Genomic DNA, 10421 nt, shown 5'->3' with positions numbered 1-10421 from the left:
GGACCGTCGTCGTCGGGGAAGCAGCGGCGGCGGCGGTTCTCCCGGAGGAGGCCAGGGTGGCGCCGGCAGCGGACCACCCATTGGAGGTAGCTGTGGGAGCAGAGGCAGTGGTCGTCGACGACGTCGGCTGAGTCAAGACGGGTTACGATGTCAAATGGATCTCTTGGCTCAAGATGCCCAACAATGCACCCATGGACGTCAGATTTGGAACATCACTCATTCCAATAGGGTCACCACCGCCTACGAAGATAGACGTCGTCTTGGGTCAGTATCCCATAAAAAGGCGAAAGGCGTACCTCCAAGAATCCATTCTTCATCATGCCCAAAATCTAAAGACAACGACGCGTTGCCAGGGCGTGACAAGTTAGAGGGAAACGACGACGACAAGACAGAGGCATCCTAACTTTATTAGCATTGGCCGTTCCCGGTCTGATAGCCGCAGGGAAAGCAGCCGCGTTAGGCAGTGTGGGGGATCCTGCGAGATAAGGTGTCAAGAAAGGCTTGAAAGCAGCCACCCGATGACGTCGACGATAAAAGTATAAAGGGAACCTGTCCGAAAAAACCCAAGGATCATCTCATCATGTCGTGGCGTATAGAACGTCAACTCCCGTTTCTTCAGAGCATCTTGAAAGAAGCCAATCATCAGCCGTGTCGTGAACGGTTGCAGTCGGCCAATGCCGATCAGATCAATGCCATCAGCGAGTTGGTCATGAAAACGCTCCGTCGCCAGATTCCAGTGTCGTCCACCACCCTTCAATGGCTACGACCGCATCGGAACGCCTTGAGAGAGATGGCCCGTCGCAAGCATTCCTTGAAAAAGCGACGCCAGATTATGATGGCTCAAACGGGCCGTGGTCTGTGGCAAGGTTTGAACATGGCGTGCGAGCATTGTGTCCAACGATGAGAACCTTGCTGCGGCGCATTCGACGACAAGTGCCCTATCTGGGCACTCTCATACAGGACCTGACCACGCTACCGGTGGATCAATAACACCATCTTCTCTTGGAGGTCCAAGATCAGATGATCGAGGCGATCAGTCAGTTGGCCGACGAGGTGTTACACCGAAGGATTCTCCTATCGAGGTATACGCGTCTCAAATACACTGCCACTCTGGGCGACCCAGAGACCCGGCCGGGTTTAAGACTCGCTCTGACCACTCGTTGAATTTGATCCTGGCAGTCCCTGGTTCAGCCTCTCGGCTGAATTTGTAACTGAGCACTAGCCAACTGGTTTGAGTCCGGCCAATTGGGATTCTTAAAGCTGTTGTTCTAGATCTGTTCGTTTCACTGGCCGTGAAAAGCACCTATCGGGGAATGGTCAACTATGTATATATTTGCTCCAAAAACGTTTGCTCTTCAAAGACCGTTGAAATTGAATAAAATTGGTACAAAATCCTAAAGGAAGCATACAGTAAGGTTTTTAACAGAAACAATTATATCAGCTTTCCTTTTTTTTGGGAGGGGGAGGGGGTAAGGGTGGTTGAACAGTCAGCACTTTGCCCCATTTTGCATTGAGTCAAAAACCCTGACTCTGGTTTCCATAGATACATCAGTTGAACTCATTTAGGAGCAGAACGAGGACGTCCCTTAGCGTCGGCGCGTGCATGAAAAATTCTTACAAAGAAATCAAATAAGAGTAGAATCCAGTCTTTTCTGCTTGCTTTCCTTTTATCAACTAACGTGCCTATCCAGTGGCTAATAAACACATATTAAATGACTGGCCCCAAGGGAAACTCGAGAACCTCACTGCTCTCCGTTGTGAATTTTTTGTTATACCTTCCAGATAAAAGGGTACCACCTTACGACTTTACTTTATTTAATGATTATTCACAGAAGGCGAGGTGAATATTCGTCTCGGTTTTTATTCACCGATATTAACCTAGCCCGAGGTGAATAATTGTTTTAGTATAATTACATAGGTGATTACTTGAAAAAAAAATATACTTTTTCTTTAAAACAAATATTTTTTTCGTCTGTCACTTCGACAAAACGGCTTGCGGCCATTTTGAAATAGACCTCTTAGGTGATTATCACACAATTATCACCTCAAGTGCACCCAATCAGCGCAGAGAATTTTTAATACTCACCTATCTAAATATACTAATGCAACAGTATTACATGACAGCAAAATACTTTTTGTTCACGCGGGCTGGCATACACACTTGCCAGGGTGGATTAGGTGCACAACCTGATCAAGTGCGAGTCCGGACAGTCAAGTTTTTTTATTTTTCTTGGGAGTTAGCAAGTTTTTACCCTTGGCACGTGACGCATTCTCCTCCAATAGGAAAACGCATTTGAGTTTAGAGGTAAAACGAATCAATTCAATTGCCATCACTCGACTAAAGTATTTACATACCTTTTTTGCACCGGTTTAATTTGCACTTTAGCCATCTTGGTGCTATGGCCTTACCCATACACAGAACAGATATATTGCAGTGTTTAACAAAGTGAGGGCGGTGAGATTTATTCCCCTCTGTCACTAAGCCGATTGGTAGATATCTGTCCTTGAATGTATCATTTGACAGCGTGTCGCAGTCATTGTGCCGTTGAGCGCCGCCTCCACCACCGTGAGAGCATACTGAGGATGCAAAACCGCGAAAATAATATATTCGTAAGATTGACTCGGAAATGTGAGTGAAATGTGAAATAATGTCGAACAGTGTCTGAGTCTTACCGTGATTCCAATCAAACCATCTTCTTTCAACATCTGAAAGAGAGGTAGCAGAACTCCTTCTTAGCTAAGGCTCCGATTTCCCTCCCCCCCCCCCCCCACCCCCTCTCCTATTTAAAGTTTACCAAAACCTTGTTTCCTATATTTGTGGGCAGGCATGTTGGAGAGCATGAATCCGGGATGTTCTCACATTCTTATGTGTTCTCATATTTGTGCATAGCGCCCGCGGTTAATCTGGGGATGAGGATACCCCAGGGATGAGGAAACGTTGCTCGATGTTATCTTGCATGTTAGAAAGTCGGCTGAACGTCGTATACTTTTGCTGTGCTCAAGAAAATAAAAGGGAAATTGGTTTGATCGAAAACAGAATCATGCAAAGTGTTCATGTAGCGAAAAATCTTGGCTTAAGGCCATTTAACGCATAAGAACGTGTCTAACTTCGCTACCCAATACTGAAATGTTGGACAATTAGAAATGCAGGAAACGCGATGCGCCCTCTAATTTGATAAACACCACGAAGGCTTGCGCACTATAACGGCGTTTGTGGTCAAAGCTCGATAAAAGCGTAACCTGTAAACAACATTATCGCATACAAATCGTGTTTTAAATCCCCTTTTTCGCGATTTCAGGTGAATCTAGAAAAAACGTTAAGCCGAAATTGATGTCAATAACAACACGAAGTCTTCCTTGGCCATCCGTCGCCAAAAGCATGTATGAAAATTCGATCTGTGTGTAAGCAATCTCGTTTATTCCTATTTTCACGATTATGCAGAATCTCACCTTCAAGAGCTTAGGGCCAAACTACGTTTTGGCTTCCATCAATCAAATTCCCGAACATAACCTGCAAGATCAACTCCGCCTCCGGAGTTCACAGCTTCTAGTTCACAGCTCCAAATTTACCATTACGATATCTTTTTAAAGGCTCTTCAGTAAAAAGAATCGTGCAGATTCGATCGTTTTCCATCGGCGTCGAATGTACCGTAGGAACCAAAGATACTGATTGGTAGGTTTGCCACGCATGAATTGATTTGGGGTGGGAAGTTTGATTGATGGAAACCAAAAGCGTGGCCGTTGGCACTTGAAGATGAAATTCCGCAGAATTCTGAAAATCGCAGTTGCCACCTTATGCGCCGATCAAATCGAAACTTTAGCTTCCAACCTTCCCCCCCCCCCCCGCCCCCACGGGCAAACTCCGGGCATTTGACTATCTTCTGTGCCCGGGGAGTAGGGAATTTGACCTTTGCCTGCGTAGGGTGGGGAAAATTGAGCCGGAAGTGTCAGGTTTCAAATGCTTTTTTTTTCGGACGGCGGAGTCGCTAACAGCTATAAAACACTTGTTTGGACGAGATGGAAGAGTTTAAAGGAAGAGATGTAGCATTTGTGAGCGATTTGCTTACAAAAAAGGTCTTCAAAAGGGCTTTACTAAAGACGGCAGGAGCGAGGACGATTGTTTTTAAGTAGGGAATTTGAACACCATTTTGGCCTCAAGGGGCGGGATTTTGAACGATTCAATCTGCAAAAGTTCAAATGCCTAGGCGGGGGGATGTTGAAGTTTCGACTTGATCGGCACATTACGACTTTTTTTTATTTAACAATTATTCGCCGAAGGCGAGCTGAATATTCGTCTCGGTTTTTATTCACCGATATTCACCTAGCCCGAGGTAAATAATTGTTTTAGTATGAATACATAGGTGATTATTTGAAAAAAATATGCCTTTTCTTTAAAACTAATATTTTTTTCGTCTGTCACTTCGACAAAACGGCTTGCGGCCATTTTGAAAAAAAACGCTTAGGTGATTATCACACAATTATCACCTCAAGTGCACCCAATCAGCGCAGAGATTTTTTAATACTCACCTATGTAAATATACTAATGCAAAATATTACATGACAGCAAAATACTTTTTGTTCACGCGGGCTGGCATACACACTTGCCAGGGTGAATTAGGTGCACAACCTGATCAAGTGCCAGTGCCGGTCAAGTTGTTTTATTTTTCTCGGGAGTTAGCAAGTTTTTACCCTTGGCACGTGACACATTCTCCTCCAATAGGAAAACGCATTTGAGTTTAGAGGTAAAACAAATCAATTCAATTGCCATCACTCGACTAAAGTATTTACAAACCTTTTTTGCACCGGTTTAATTTGCACTTTAGCCATCTTGGTGCTATGGCCTTACCCATACACAGAACAGATATATTGCAGTGTTTAACGAAGTGAGGGCGGTGAGATTTATTCCCCTCTGTCACTAAGCCGATTGGTAGATATCTGTCCTTGAATGTATCATTTGACAGCGTGTCGCAGTCATTGTGCCGTTGAGCGCCGCCTCCACCATCGTGAGAGCATACTGAGGATGCAAAATCGCGAAAATAATATATTCGTAAGATTGACTCGGAAATGTGAGTGAAATGTGAAATAATGTCGAGCAGTGTCTGAGTCTTACCGTGATTCCAATCAAAACATCTTCTTTCAACATCTGAAAGAGAGGTACCAGAAGTCCTTCTTAGCTAAGGCTCCGATTTCCCTCCCCCCCCTCCCCCCCTCCCCTCCTCTTCTATTTGAAGTTTACCCAAACCTTGTTTCCTATATTTGTGGGCAAGCGTGTTGGAGAGCATGAATCCGGGATGTTCTCACATTCTTATGTGTTCTCATATTTGTGCATAGCGCCCGCGGTTAATCTGGGGATGAGGATACCCCAGGGATGAAGAAACGTTGCTCGATGTTATCTCCCATGTTAGAAAGTCGGCTGAACGTCGCATACCTTTGTTGTGCTCAAGAAAATAAAAGAGAAATTGGTTTGATCGAAAACAGAATCATGCACAGTGTTGATGTAGCAAAAAATCTTGGCTTAAGGCCATTTAACGCATAGGCACGTGTCTAACTTCGCTACCCAATACTGATCAAGTGCAAGTCCGGACAGTTGAAGTTGTTTTATTTTTCTTGGGAGTTTTTACCCTTAGCACGTGACGCATTCTCCTACAATCGGAAGACGTATTTGAGTTTAGAGGTATTACAAATCAATTCAATTGCTATCACTCGACTAAAGTATTTACATACCTTTTTTACACCGGTTTGCTTTGCGCTTTAGCCATCTTGGTGCTCTGGCCTTACCCATACACAGAACAGATACATTGCAGTGTTCAACGAAGTAAGGGTAGTGAGATTTGTTCCCCTCTGTCATTAAGCCTATTGGTAGATAACTGTCAGGAAATGTATTATTTGGTAGCGTGTCGCAGTCATTGTGCCGTTGAGCGCCGCTTCCACCACCGTGAGAGCATACTGAGGATGCAAAACCGGGAAAATAATATATTCGTAAGATTGACCAGGAAATGTGAGTGAAATGTGAAATAATGTTGAACAGTGTTTAAGTCTTACCGGGATTCCAATCAAAACATCTTCTTTTAACAGCTGAAAGAGAGGTACCAGAAGTCCTTCTTAAGTAAGGCTCTAATGTCCCCCTCCCCTCCTATTTAGAATTTACCCAAACCTTGTTTCCTATATTTGTGAGCAAGCATGTTGGAGAGCATGAACCCGGGATGTTCTCACATGCTTATGTGTTTTCATATTTGTGCATAGCGCCCGAGTGTAACCTGGGGATGAGGATACCCCAGGAGTGAAGAAACGTTTCTCGATGTTATCTTGCATGTCAGAAAGTGGGCAGAACGTCGCATACTTTTGTTGTGTTCAAGAAAATAAAAGGGGAATTGGTTTGATCGAAAAAAGAATCATGCACAGTGTTGATGTAGCGGAAAGTCTTGGCTTAAGGCCATTCAAAGCACAAGCACGTGTCTAACTTTGCTACCCAATACTGAAATGTTGGGCAATTAGAAATGCAGGAAACGCGATGCGCTCTCTGATTTGATAAACACCACGAAGGCATGCGCACTCTAACGGCATTTGTGGTCAAAACTCGATAAAAGCGTAACCTCTTAACAACATTATCGCACGTTATTCCATAATGTGGTACCGGTATAGGAGAAGCCTCGCTTGAAATAGTTAGTTCTTGGTTTTGGCAAAGCCAGTTTTCCCTCAGAGTTTCTCAGGTTGTAATATTTTTTTTATTTATTTATTTTTTCAATACACAACATTTATTAACAAATGTTACTATACTTACAATACTAACAGTACGATGACTGCAGTACTTACCAAACAATATTAATTTACACCATACAAAGCAATGTAAAGTAGAAAGAAAAAATAAAATACAAAACAAAAGTTGGAAGTAATTACAATCGCTATAATATTGCACAGTATACAATACAAACAAAAACTGCAAAGGTTACTGAATACAACCAAAATTAAAATGCAATACATTGACGGAAAACACTCTTATGTACAATCAACAATAATGTGTGTAAAGTTCTGCCATTTAGCAAAGAAAACTTTTTTGTTGTCCCGAGGTAACTGCTATGTATTTTTCTTGTTCTATCTTATCCTGCACTAATCTTTTGAAATCAATAAGAGATGATTTATCGTTATTTAGTGCATTAACATAAAGAAAATACTTTCCGAGTATTATGAGATGATTGAGAGCTAAACATGGTGGACTCAATTGGCGAATAATTCCATATATAACGTCTTGGGGGGACAGATCTAACTGAAGGTTGCATAATTGCAAAATCCAATTTTGAAATTCAGACCAAAAGATTGACGCTTGCGTTCATTCAACAAACAGGTGTGTAACAGTTTGGTGTATTGCGGGGCAGAATGGACAATGCGGAGACGAAACTTTTTCCAGTGTGTACAATAATGAGTTAGTAAATAAGATGTGGTGAATGATTTTGTATTGGAACATAATTAGTTTTGTTTCTTTTGTAGCCTTAAAAGGTAGAAGGTAAATCTTAGAAAAATCGTCACACTGAAAGTTATAATGTTCAAGCCTTTTTTCGGCGGTGGGACTGGGTAATTCTTGCCGGGTAAGAAGTTCTTGATATAAGGTCTTACAGGAGAGGGGTCTACTTGAAGTACATATGGTTAATGCAGGTGTTGGGTTGCTTTCATTTTTGAGCAAACATTTTTTCCATTCACCCGGTATGGCCGATACAAGGCTGCGGTAGGTTAAAAAATGACATCTTAAAGTTTTTATATAAAATTTGTCGGCTAGCACTCCAAAAAAAACAGTTTTCCGGAACGTTGAAGAGATCTTTTATCTGCTTGATGCCGTTTTGGCACCATTTAGAGTAAAAAACGGATTTTCCATCAACCTTTATAAATCTGTTGTTCCAGATGATTTTCTGCAGCACAGCTTCTTTGTTTCCAGGAGTGCTTATCTTAATTTCTTGCCAGTAACAGATGACTTGTTTATAGAACGATGGAATGTGTTTGTTAAGATTAAGAAGTTTCGTGTCGTAATTACAATTAAACAGCTCTATTCCACCTACATTGGCTAAGAAATAGGTTGGAATATACTACCACGGAGCATTAATTTCGGAACAAAGTCGTTTGACCCAAGTAAGTTTCAACGTTTTATCGAAAAAAGAGAAATCTTTCATGCCTAAGCCACCTTCTTTTTTACTTTTAATCAAAGTTGTTTTACGAATCTTCGCCTGTTTATAGTTCCAAATAAAATCAAAAATTACTTTGTTAACTTCGTCTGCAAAATGCTCCGGAGTTTCCAAGACGCTGCATACAAATATAAGCTTGGACAAAGCTAAGGTTTTAATTCTACCCTGTAATGAAATGTCTCTTTGAGGCCACATATTAAGGGTCTTTTAATCCAGAACAACTTTCGAAATTGGTCAACAATTCGAGGAGGCTCGCAACCGATTGTACATCTGCCAACAGAGCGGTTGTGTCGTCTGCGTACTGAGTTAGCTTTACTTCTTGGTTAGCTTGAATCTTAATTCCCTTGATAATGTCAGAGTGTCTGATTGACTGCGCTAGGAGCTCAATAGCAATCACAAATAACATCCCTGAAAGAGGGCAAGCCTGACGTACGCCTCGTTGTAAGAAAAAATGTTTTGAAGCGTGGCCGTTGTTGAGAACACAACTAGTAGAAATGTCTTTATAAAATACTCCGACCCACTGACGCAGTTGGGGACCGAAGTTAAAGCTTGAAAGGCACTTTTGAATATAATCCCATTCGACAGAATCAAAAGCTTTTTCGAAGTCCAAAAATATGGCGATACCAGGAATTTGCCAATTCTTAGTAAATTCCATTATATCGATTATTTGACAAATGCTTTCTCCAATGAATCTACCCTTAATGTACCCTGACTGGGAAGGGTGAATTATGTGTGGTAACACTTTTTCTAGGCGTGTCGCTATTGTCATAGTAGCGACCTTATAATCCACATTTAAGAATGAAACTGGGCGCCAATTTTTTAAATATTCGGTATTTTTCTTTTTCTTTGGTATCAGAGAAATTATTCCTTGTTTTTGAGAAATAGACAAATGTCCCGATTGAAATGCGTAGTTGAAACTTTCTACCATATACTTTGCGATAATATTTTAAAAGTACCGATAAAATTCTACTGATAAACCATCCGACCCTGGGGTTTTGTTATTTTTCATTTTTTTCAACATATAAGCGCACTCCTCAATAGTGATATAACCCTCACAGGTCGCAACCATCTCCGCCGATAGCACCTTTTCGGCTTGAAAAAATTGATTGAACTCTGGGAGGTTTGGATCTTTGTTGCTCGATCTGTAAATTTTTTGGAAGAAAGTTTCCTCTTCCTTCAAAATCTCCTTTGGACTCGTTATTTTTATACCACTGTCATTAATCAAAGACGTAACGTGCTTTTTCCTTTGATTTGTTTTTTCAAGGTTAAGGAAATATTTCGAATATTTTTCACCAAACTCATACCACCTTGCCCTGCTTTGGAAATTTTTTCCAGCTTACTTTTGATTTTATTCATTTCGACTTTGTCCATGTCACTGTATTTCCTCCCAAGAGATTCCTTTAGTTGCCCTAATCTTATCAAAAGACGTTTTTCTTCATTGTTCGTTGCTTTTGCTTTTTGCTTGGAATATATAATCGTGAATGCTCTTATCTCCATTTTTATCATTTCCCAATATAATCCTTTATCTTTAACGTCTTGGTATTTTTGGGCTACTTGTGGAATTAAGAAGCATAGTTTTTCAACATAGGAGTTATCGACCAAGGGAGAATTGTTAAATTTCCAGAAGCCTGGCCCCCGAGGAGGACCTGGTTTGTGAAATGATAAGGATATTGAGACGGCTGAATGATCGGAGTAAATATTTGGGAGTATCCTGGATTCATTAATAAGATAATTTAAGTGTTTTGATACTAAAAAATAATCTAATCTACATTAAATTTTCTTTGATGGGTCACTCCATGTAAAACTATGAGATTGTGGATTCTTAAAACGCCATGCACCAATAAGGCTGTGTGTTTTCAGCAAAGATTGAAATTTCACAACAGTCTCCCGTGTTTCATCAACAGGTTTGCCGCCGCATTTCTCCATGCAGCTAATTGCGCAGTTTGCATCACCTGCTAAAACAATATTTTCATTTGCATACGTTTTTAGATAAGAAGTGGATATTTCCCTAAAGAATTGAGCACGATGCTTTTGTTCATTTGGAGCGTAAATATTCACAAAAACGCTCTTTTCACCATCAACAGTGACTTCAGCGATTAAGAACCTGCCATGTTTGTCAGAAATAAGTTTTTCAAAGGAAACGTCAAGGCGTGGTTTAAAAAGAATCATAACCCCTCTACTATGGGTAGAACCATGTCTGGAGACCATTTTGCCCCCCCCCCCCCCCCCCCATTCTGCTTACCCACATTT

The sequence above is a fragment of the Montipora capricornis genome, chromosome 4, assembly GCF_036669925.1.
Source record: "Montipora capricornis isolate CH-2021 chromosome 4, ASM3666992v2, whole genome shotgun sequence".
Lineage (NCBI taxonomy): Eukaryota > Metazoa > Cnidaria > Anthozoa > Scleractinia > Acroporidae > Montipora > Montipora capricornis.
Note: the sequence above shows the minus strand (reverse complement) of the source record.